This window comes from Myotis davidii, unplaced genomic scaffold, assembly GCF_000327345.1.
Source record: "Myotis davidii unplaced genomic scaffold, ASM32734v1 scaffold38, whole genome shotgun sequence".
In the NCBI taxonomy this organism is placed as follows: Eukaryota; Metazoa; Chordata; class Mammalia; order Chiroptera; family Vespertilionidae; genus Myotis; species Myotis davidii.
In genome coordinates this window covers 7,350,358-7,361,722 of record NW_006291383.1, presented here as the reverse complement: position 1 = coordinate 7,361,722, position 11,365 = coordinate 7,350,358, and the positions used below count along the sequence as shown (strand labels likewise).

The 11,365-nt window shown below is 44.5% G+C and overlaps 1 pseudogene; it reads right to left on the bottom strand.

The window, feature by feature from the left end:
- Positions 1-2,238: 2,238 nt before the first annotated feature.
- LOC102758752 overlaps positions 2,239-11,365 on the bottom strand; it is a 24,716-nt pseudogene continuing 15,589 nt past the window's right edge.

Here is an 11,365-nt window from a genome sequence, read left to right as displayed (position 1 = left end):
TAAGAGTTGAAAGGTTAGGATAATTCCCACAGTAAACATCACTGTCTGTTGGAAGCAACTACTAAACTTACAGGCAATCTCAGCCCTTAGCTTCTCATTTACTCCCCTTGTTTTGCAGATAAACTAAGGTCCAGAGAAGGAAGTAGAGTTTTTCTCTAGGACCCTAAGCAGCAGGCATAGGACCTGGGCAGGCCCCGCTTTAAACTCCATACCTTTGGTACTCCTGCCTCACATGCTCCAATGGTATGGGGTAAGGGGCTTCCCTGGCTTACTTTGGGATGGTGAACTTCACTGCTTCAAACAGTTGCATCATTGTGAGCAAAGGGGCGGTAGAGGTGGCAGTTAGTAGCATGCTCAGCCTCATCTTGGTGCAAAGGGTCCATTTCTGTCACTAGTGTCAGATTGACCTTATTTTTTCTACCTAGAAAGATGTAGGAGACAGCAGATGGAGCTTCAATGCCAAGCTAGATTTGCCCCGCCTTGTGCTTCCCTTGCTTCTTTCCCTCTTCTGTTTCCTCCCCTCCAGCTTCTTCCTCCTTGAGCCTTACTACCTTTCCCTTCTGCATCACCCCTCCTCCATCCTTTATCTTTTGTTTTTCTCTCACTGTTGCCCTTCTCCTCACTGTGAAATTCTTATAATGCCAGTACAATAGGCACAACCTGGGATTGGACATGTTTTCCACGTTTTTTGAGGAGACTTGCTCTAAGTAGGACAACTAAATAAGGGAGATTAGATGTCTTTAAATCGCTGCCTCTTTACCCTCACCCCAGGTTGGAAAGGATAAAATCTCAATACTGGACTTGGCTACAGGGCTCATATAGTCTGGTGCCACCTCATTTTGCTGCCTTCTGTCAGCTGCCTGGCGTTTAACACCCACTGTTTCCTTGTGCTCCTGCTCAGTGGAATGACTTTGTTTTAGCAATTCCCTCAGAGTAGAAAGTTCTAGTAACTCCCCCCCCCCTTTTTAATGTTTTTATTGATTTTTTAGAGAGAGAGGAAGGGAGAAGGGATAGAGAGATAGAAACATTGATGAGAGAGAAATATTGCTTGGCTGCCTCCTGCATGCTGCCTACTGGGGATGGAGCCCAGAACCCAGGCATGTGCCCTGATCAGGAATGGAGCTTGTGACCTGTTGGTTCATGGGGTCAATGCTTAACCACTGAGTCACACTGGCTGGGCAACTCGCTTTCCTTTTTATGTGACAAACTCCTACTCCTCTTTCATACAGTTCAATTGCTACCTCCTCAACAAAGTTTTCCCTGATTGCTCCATAAGCAGAATTTATTTTGATCTTTGTATTTTGCTTCTACTTTTATAGTTGTGTTTTGGTGTTCCATCACACCCAAAACTCCTCTCATTTATAGTATAGAACAGCAATTTTCAACCAGTGTGCTGCAAGAATTTCTAAAACATTCAACACCTGACTGTTTAGTCAGGGCGGCATCAACCTCTTTTCCCTTAGATTATCAAATAAAAAAAATGACATCCAACACAACAGTAGTCATTCAGTGTGAATGGATAAAAACTATACCCTTTTTTTGTCAGATCGGCAAAAAATATATTTTTTGGTGTGCCGCAGAATTTTAGTAATTAGTTTGTATGTGACATGAGATGGAAAAGGTTGAAAATCACTGGTATAGAGACCACATAAGCTAGGGGACAGTGTGCTACTTATCCCTGTTTTCCTTGTGTCAATGTAATAGGCCTGGCAGAATGAATGACAGAAATATAGGTGTATCAGTACCCGTAGTATAGGGTTGAATGTTAAATGCTACAGTTATAAAAATTCTTTATTTCTGCTCCTTTCATACCCCTGTTTAGGAAGCAGTTTTACATACACATCTGAAGTCATGTACTGTCACATACTCTTTAAAGGCAAAGCCCCACAGGTAAAGCTGATAAGCTGTCCTGAGTTCTCAGCTTCTGGATCTTGCTTCCTGATTTTACATTAATTTCTGAAAGAAATGTCATCTCCCAAAAATGTTGAGGGTTGTAAAAAAATAATCACTATTTAATATTATAGGTGTAGAAACGGAGTATATTTTCTTTAAGAAATTAAAAACTGAGAAGAAAATGGCACTTAACATCATTGATATATCAATGTAGGTCAGCAGGAAAAAAACCACTGTGATATACTTGTCTCTGATACCAAGAAGATATTGTAGTCTGAGCCTTAATATGCTCCCATGTTTCTACTAAATGCTTCTTCTGTGATGCTTTTCATCCTTTTCCATATTTCATATCAGAGGTTTTGATACAGCCTTTAAAACTTCATTAACAGGAACACATCCAGTATCCACAGATTTCTTCTCAAAAAGCATGCTACCCAGCAGATAGCCCGGCAGTTTCATTCTGATACTCTAGCCATGAAAAAACTCAGTACGACAGAGATAAATCCAGTGAATAGAAAAAGAAATCTATTGAGTTTTGGAATGTTTGGAGCATTGTATTGGTCTAGGATTATGAAACCTAAACCTCCCATTGTAAACAGGAAGCTGGATGCCAGTCCTACCATAATATATTGTCCATTTACCCTGTAGGCCAGTGATGGCGAACCTTTTGAGCTCGGCGTGTCAGCATTTTGAAAAACCCTAACTTAACTCTGGTGCCGTGTCACATATAGAAATTTGTTGATATTTGCAACCATAGTAAAACAAAGATGTATATTTTTGATATTTATTTTATATGTTTAAATGCCATTTAACAAAGAAAAATCAACCAAAAAAATGAGTTCGCGTGTCACCTCTGACACGCGTGTCATAGGTTCGCCATCACTGCTGTAGGCCAAGAAAGCGAGTGGTCTCTGATGCCATGTTTATCAGTCATAGAGCCAGCACTTGGAGGTTCACCAATAGCATCATAAATGATTCCTTTGTAATGAGGAAGTAAGACACCACCACCAGAGCATACACTGTCATGGCCTAGGGCAACGGATCTCAACCTGTGGGTCGCAACCCCTTTGGCGGTCGAATGACCCTTTCACAGGGGTTGCCTAAGACCATCCTGCATATCAGATATTTACATTATGATTCATAACAGTAGCAACATTACAGTTATGAAGTAGCAACGAAAATAATTTTATGGTTGGGTCACAACATGAGGAACTGTATTTAAAGGGCCAGAAGGTTGAGAACCACTGGCCTAGAGCATTTGTACCCAGGATAGCTTCAGCTTCAGGTTGGGGCATTCCAGCACTAAGAATGGGATTCCAAAGTCTCCATGTTGGTGGTGGCAAGGGCAGCTCTTGGTCCTTGAGAGATACCTTATAACTGGTAGAAATCTTGGAAGCTCCTAGAAGTTGGTAGCATTTGATTTCAGAGAGGAAGGGAGAGGGAGAGAGAGATAGAAACATCAGTGATGAGAGAGGATCATTGATCAGCTGCCTCCTACACTCACCCCACTGGGGATTGAACCTGCAACCTGCGCATGTATCCTGACTGGGAATCACACTGTTCATAGGCCAACACTGAACCATTGAGCCACGCCGGCTGGGCAAACTATTTTTAACAAGTTCCCTGAATCTCTCATGTGTAGCCAGATTGGAGACTTGTAATTGAGAGGAAAGAACTAGAAGTAAGATCTGTATTATCTTCCTGTATCAACATGGATAAGTTATCTTTTCTTTTTTTGGACCTCAATTTCTTTCTTTTCTTTTTTTTTAATGTTCTTATTTATTTACTAAAGGCCTGGTGCATGACATTCGTGCACTGGGGGATGTCGGGGTCCCTCAGCCCGACCTGCACCCTCTCCAATCTGGGAGCCCTCAGGGGAGCCCTCTCCAATCCGGGAGTTTCTGTCTGTCTTTGCAATCATGTGTGCGAATTGTCTGAGACCCCAACTCAGTTTGGTTTGTTGCTTACAGAATAATAAAGGCATTTTGCTACTTCATAACTGTAATGTTGCTACTGTTATGAATCATAATGTAAATATCTGATATGCAGGATGGTCTTAGGCGACCCCTGTGAAAGGGTCGTTCACCCGCCACAGGGGTCGCGACCCACAAGTTGAGAACCGCTGGTCTAGTGTTTAGGAGATCCGTCTGCCACCAGAACTACGATTCCCAGCATTACTGGTGCTCCCCGCGCACTGGGCTTCCGCTTCTGGTCATGGGGCTGCCATCAGAACTACTATTCCAAGAATTTCTGGTGCTCCCCACACTCCTGGTTTTCCCTTCTTGCTCTGTCTCTGTCCCATGGCCTCCCACTCTGCCAAGTCCTTCAAGCTGCCAGCTCTCCCTCTCTGCTCTCCGTCTAGCAGCTTGGGGAGCCAAGTTCCCCCAAGCCGCTCCACTCTCCGCCGGCTCTCCCGCTCTGCTCTCTGCCTGGTGCCTGTATATGCAAATTAACCCACCATCTTTGTTGGGTTAATTTGCATACTCATGCCTGATTGGCTGGTGAATGTAGCAGAGGGATGGTCAATTTACATGTTTCTCTTTTATTATATAGGATTTTTAAGATATATTTTTATTGATTTCAGAGAGGAAGGGAGAGAGAGAGAGAGAGAGAGAGAGAGAAGCATCAATAATGAGAGAAAATCATTGATTGACTGCCTCCTGCATGCCCCCTACTGGGGATTGAGCCTGAAACCCAGGCATGTGCCCTTGATTGGAATTGAACCCTGGACCCTTCATTCCACAGGCTGACACTCTATCCACTGAGCCAAACTGGCTAGGGCTGGACCTCAACTTTTTCAGCTGTATTATAACAAAGCTCATCCTCATAAAGGACCCTTTCAGCTCTAAATTTTAGGCTGCTTTATGATAAAATCAGTCGGCTCCTTTTCTATCAAAACTGTCTTCCTACTCTAAGCAGGGCATTTCAGTCTTTGGCCAGAGGCCAGCAGAGGCAGCCTAGGCCCTGACCTTCTGTCAGAAGCACTGACTTGGCTCCTAATTAGAAGTGGATCGATATGGGCCTGCATCCAGGCCTGGGAAGCTTGTGAGGAGACCGGAGGAGAGCTCCTAGCTAGGGAGAATATGATTACCGTTAAATGGATCTGGTTACACTTGTCAACACAACAGTTCTGGTGGTGTAGACTTCCTCCGATGGGACCAGCAGGCTCTGAGCAAATGGGGAAATGGTTAACTTGTGTCCATCTTCCTTTGATATGTGTTCCTCAGCTTTATAAACTATATAATACTAGAGGCCTGGTGGTGGGGTGGGGGGTGGGGGGTTACCCTTAGCCCAGCCTGAACCCTCTCCAATCTGGGATCCCTCTCGCAATCTGGGACCACTGGCTCCTAACTGCTTGCTTGCTTGCTTACCAACTTGATCGCTGCCTAACCAATCCCTTGCTAGCCTGATGGCCCCCAACTACCCTCCCCAGCCAGCCTCGTGGCCCCCAACTGCCCTCCCCTGCTGGCCTGGTGGCCCTCAGCTCCCCTCCCCTGCTGGCTTGGTGGCTCTCAGCTCCCCTCCCCTGCCAGCCTCGTGGCCCTCAGCTCCCCTCCCCTGCTGCCCTGATTGCCCCTAACTGCCTCTGCCTTGGCTCCCACCATCGTAGCTTTGTCCAGAAGGAAGTCAGACGGTGGGAAGATGTCTGATCTCCTGGTCTAATTAGCATATTACCTTTTTATTAGTATAGGTGATCTTTTTTTTTTTTTAAATATATTTTATTGATTTTTTACAGAGAAGAAGGGAGAGGGATAGAGAGTTAGAAACATCGATGAGAGAGATCGACCAGCTGCCTCCTGCACTCCCCCCAGCGGGGATGTGCCCGCAACCAAGGTACATGCCCTTGACCGGAATCGAACCTGGGACCTTTGAGTCCGCAGGCCGAAGCTCTATCCACTGAGCCAAACCGGTTCGGCAGTATAGGTGATCTTATCGAATACCTACTAAGTGTTAAATACTGGGTTAAGCTGCTTTTTTATTTTTCCTAACAACCTACTGAATGGGTTGGAAAAGGAAACTGAAGCTCAGATAAGTGAAGTGACTTGGCTGCCCTATGTATCACACAGCATGTTCTCTATTGTACTACACTACAGCGTTTATGATTATTTACAACACTGATTCCAAATTGATGTACTGTTCTCAACTAGGATCATACTTATCCTTCTAGACTAGAGCCCTTCAAAGATTGGAGGAAATTCTTTAAAACCAGTGATGAGGGGGCTGGGGGGATAGGCTTTGCTTGCTTTGGCTTTTTCATCTCCTTTCCAAGGTCCCTACGGAATGAGCAGGCTCTAATGGGAGAGATCAATCATCATTTGGGATCAATGGGAAGGATTCCTCCTGCATGCAGTGCAGAGTCAGGTTTCTGAACTGGCCCTGTGGGAGGCGGGGGAAGGGACTCATGGATATTTCTAGGCATTGTAGAACCTGCATGCGTAACACGCTCAGCTACCAGTGTGGTCAGACCAAATTCCCCCTATAGTTGTGTCATTCAACAAATATTGGTTGAGCATCTCCTATGTGTCAGAGCACACGAGTGGTAAGGATTCCCAGATGAAGACCCATTCCCTGCCCTGAAAGACCTCAGCATCTAGCATCAGAGTCGAACAAGGAAACAAATCACAGTATTCTGTGTGTGCCTCAGTAGAGGCCTGTGCAAGGGACTCTGGGATTACAGAGGCATGAAGGTGGGTTTTCCTGGAGGAGGTAACTTTGCTCTGTACTTTGAAGGAAGAGTAAGAGTTGAGGCAGACAAGGCAAGGAGGGTACTTCAAGATGCGGGAACTAGCTTAAAGATGTGCCCAGGAACTCTTGATAATGGAGTGGACATTAGAGCAATTTCTATCATGGAACAAATCATATTAGCAGCCCGAAGTCCTAGCCCCTTGCCAGATTTAGGACTGTAATAGTAACCACTGAGTGGCAGTAACACAGGAGCCGCAGGGTGGGGAGAAGGAGGTGAATTTATTAGTAGGTGCCAACTGATACTTCGTTTCAGGGAGGAAGCTGATGAGCAGCAGCTCTCTGTCCTCTGAGCCAAACTTACAAAGGTGCTGGATGGGGGTTTTTGGCAGTGGTTTGAAAGCTCATCTAGCCCGGGCACATGGCTTTGCTTCTCTGATGGCAAAATCCTCTGTTCCACTCAGCCTACCCCTCCTTTCTCTGTTCTTTTAAAAGAAGAAATTAATGGAATCGGTTCAAAATACCCCTGAAGTGAAATTACATTTTTAACTCTAATTACTCTAATTAAACCTTGACAGCTGTAATCCTAGAATGGCAGATATGCTAAGTACCCCATGCCTGTGACAAGCTCACCTACCCAGATGGAATGTTGTTCTGTTCTGGGCTTGGGAGAATAATTCTTTTATGTTTTCATTTTGTTTTCCCCTATTAGCATTTTAGTCTGACCTCACAGCTTCCCCAAGCTAGGATAGCCATACTTGTGGGCTGCAGGCTTGCTCAGGACCCCTAATCTCAGTAGAGGTCCCTTTGCATTCAGAGATGATGCCCCTGATGGTCCCTATCACATACTTTAAAAAAATATATATATATATATATTTTATTGATTTTTTACAGAGAGGGAGAGAGATAGAGAGTTAGAATCATCGATGAGAGAGAAACATCGATCAGCTGCCTCCTGCACATCCCCCACTGGGGAAGTGCCCGCAACCCAGATACATGCCCCTGACCAGAATCGAACCTGGGACCCCCCAGTCCCCAGGCCAACGCTCCATCCACTGAGCCAAACTGGTTTCGGCCCTATCACATACTTTTGTGTTCTCTCTTCAATTGAGGTCAGACTGCATTGTATACCTGAGCCTTTCCTTGGGTGAAATACCCTGCCTTTGGGAACCTGCTCTTATTAGAAGGCTGTCTGCTGTTCTAGGGCTAAATCTGGATCTAGGTTCAGTTTATGGCTGATATTAAGGATACAATTTGAGGTCAGGGACAAGGAGCTCTGAAAATAGGATATTCTCTTCACACATCTCAGCACAGGGTAGAGTCATCTAGAGAAATGCCTGATCTTGACCCTTAACTAGTTATCTGGCCAGACCCAAGGAACATGATGAGGAGGGAGAGGGGGCAGCCCTTGAAGCAGTTTGAAGTCTCGTTAATGCTGTGAGTCATTTCATAGTTCTGTTGAACCAAATATCCCTATGTTCTAGTGACCTCTGATCAGCCTAGAAGCCTGACCTGTCAGCAGACACTGGGTGCTATGTTAGGTACTGCAGGAGATACAGAATTGAGTAAGATACTTACCCCTGCCCCTGAGAAGCTTAGAATTGTGGGGAAGTGGGGATGCGGTGGTGAGTGACAGTCATAAAAGTATGACTAATTATGTAAAGCAGAACAAGCAAAGACTTCTCACAGGTGTTGGCATTTGAGTTTGTCACTGAATAGGCAATATTGGCAGAGGAAGGGAGAAGGACATTGCAGGTGTTAGGAAACAGCATGGGTAAAGGTAAAAAGTTGGAGTACAGTGTGCAGGGAAGGATATGGTAGAGAATGAGGATAGAGTTTAAACTTTATCCTACAGGCAGAGGGTATCCAATGAGGATGCAGGGCTATGAGAGAGTATGATGCATTGGGAGAAAGTGTTTGGAAACAGTGCATTAGAACAGGTGTCAGCAAATTGTGGGCTGTCGGCTCAGTTCAATCTGATGCCTCTTTCCTTAAAGTTCGGAAATACAGCCACACTCATTTGTTCCTCCATGATTGCTTTCATATGACAGTGGTAGAGTTGACTCTACAGAGACTGATATAAGCCCACAAAATCTAAAATATTTACTATTTGTTCTTTACAGAAAAAGTTTGCTGACCTCTGAGTTTAGAAGTAAATTATGAAAGTTCTGTAAGAGACGATAAATATCAGGACTAGGCCTGAAATGGATTGGAGGTGTCAAATGAGACTTTTTGGAAAAAGAGACAGCATGATTAATCAGAGAACACCTATCCCATCTGCCTCTCAAAACTTTGCAAAGGCCAAATATGCTGAAAGTCACCATGGTCACAAAAGGCACAGGATACGGGCAAGTACTGATTTGCTCTTAATTAGCTGTGTGACCTTGGGTAACAATCACTTAAATTCCCAGAAGGTCAGGTGAATATAGTGAATAGGATGACAACAACAACAACAAAAAGAATCAATCAGATTCTTCCTCATGTCACAGAGCTCTTAGTCTGCCACTTGTCTATACTTCACCCCAGTTTAAAAACCTGAGGGCCCTCCAATGGGAAAGAGAGATCCTAGAAAACCTGTAACATAGTTTGAGTTGAGAAGTTGGGGATGTATATGCAGAGTGTTTTCATCACCCATGGCAGTTGGTGGTGTGGAGAGGGGCCCATGATACTTTGAGGACACCCTCTACCCTTTCCTAATTACTGGTACTTGTTCTGGCCAAATTGAATTTATTCCTAGCCTTCAACCTCCAGGGCATATTAGGCCCCTGCAAAACTAAAGGCTGGATCACCTCTCCCAGCTAGAAACTGTATAAGTACCCCTTAATATCTCCTATGTGCTTCTTCCTGCCAACTACACTGTATCCCCTATCCTTCACTGCTTTTCCCCGAGAACATTGTGCATCTATCTTTTAGAATAGAAGAAAAAACACTGGATGAGGAGACCACAGTGGTAGGTTCCAAACTCATTTCTCCCTTCAGCTTACTATGTGATCTCAACCAAATTGTTTCAAGGTCCTGGCCCTTCTGTAAACTCCAGTACAAATTACTTTAGCCACTTCTTGGGATTTGAGATTTCTTCTCTAAGACCCAACTTCAGAGCACATCCCTTTTTTCCTTTTCCCTTTGCCTATGTTTTTTCCTTTTTTCTTTACCCCTTCCCTTTCAATTAAGAATATTAGTATAAACCCACACCTCATTTACTTGAAATTCACTACCTTCATAGTCATATCTCTAGCTATTTTTACTAGTTGGGTTCCAGGAACTGGCACTAAGTCTAATTATTATAATGAAACAGACCCTGGGGGTTAGTTTCAGCTGACCCTACAGGTGTTCAGGAAGGCATGATGTCTCTAGGATGGGCAGTCTATTTCAGTACAGGCAAACATTTGGCCCTGGGCGTCCGTGATACACTAGAGTAGCGGTTCTCAACCTGTGGGTCGCGACCCCTTTGGCGGTCAAACGACCCTTTCACAGGGGTCACCTAAGACCATTTTGAATATCAGATATTTACATTACGATTCACAACAGTAGCAACATTACAGTTATGATGTAGCAACGAAAATAATTTTATGGTTGGGTCACAACATGAGGAGCTGTATTTAAAGGGCCAGAAGGTTGAGAACCACTGCGCTACAAGAAGAAGGGCCAGGCACTGATCTAGGCAAGTTACATATTTTCTCCATCCTTTTCTCTCATAACTTATGATATAGGTAATATTATCCCTGTTTTACAGATGTGGGAACTCAGTGACTAACTCATGGTGGATATAGGGAAACAACTAAATATTCCCTGTTTCCAAGTAGGGGAGAGTGGTAGAGGAGATAGACAAGTAAACAGAGTGGTCAAAGCTCTAAGACAGCGGTTCTCAACCTGTGGGTTTTGACCCCTTTGGGGGTTGAACGACCCTTTCACAGGGGTCGCCTAAGATCATCGGAAAACACATATATAATTACATATTGTGTGATTAATCACTATGCTTTAATTATGTTCAATTTGTAACAATGAAAATACATCCTGCATATCAGATATTTACATTACGATTCATAACAGTAGCAAAATTACAGTTATGAAGTAGCAACGAAAATAATTTTATGGTTGGGTCACAACATGAGGGTCCGGCATTAGGAAGGTTGAGAACCACTGCTCTAAGAGGATACACGAGAACAGTTAAGTAACAATGATACCCAGAGCCAGGGCTCAAGCCCATGTCTGCATGATATTTCTACTATACCATGCTGCCTTCCCCTGCAAAGGAGTAGGGAGAGTTGGCTAACTCAAGTGCAAGTCCAGGTTGGCAGGCACTCTCTGGAGTGTGGCCACTGGTCGGGAGGCCTGGCCTTGGGATTCAGAACTGGACTTCAGTCATAGCAGGCCTGAGGTGTTAGGCAGATGACAAAGGTAGAGGCTTTCACATGGACCTGGGCCCATTTATAGAAAGAGCACATGATTTTGTGCCCTCTAGAAGTAAAGCCTGGTGGTCAGCACTGGCAATATCATGAATACCACAAGGAACCGCAGAGTCAACTCTGTGGTATAGGAGAACAGGGAGGAATGGTTGATACCCAGGGCCTATGGGTAGGGGATGGGAATTACAGCTAAGACTTTAAAATATTTTCTGCCTGGCCCTGCTAGCGCAGTTCAGTGATTGAGTGTCGACCTATGAACCGGGAGGTCATGATTTCGATTCCTGGTCAGGGCACATACCCAGGTCGTGAGCTCAATCCCTAGTAGGGGTCTTGCAGGAGGCAGCCAATCAGTGATTCTCTCTCATCATTAATGTTTCTATCTC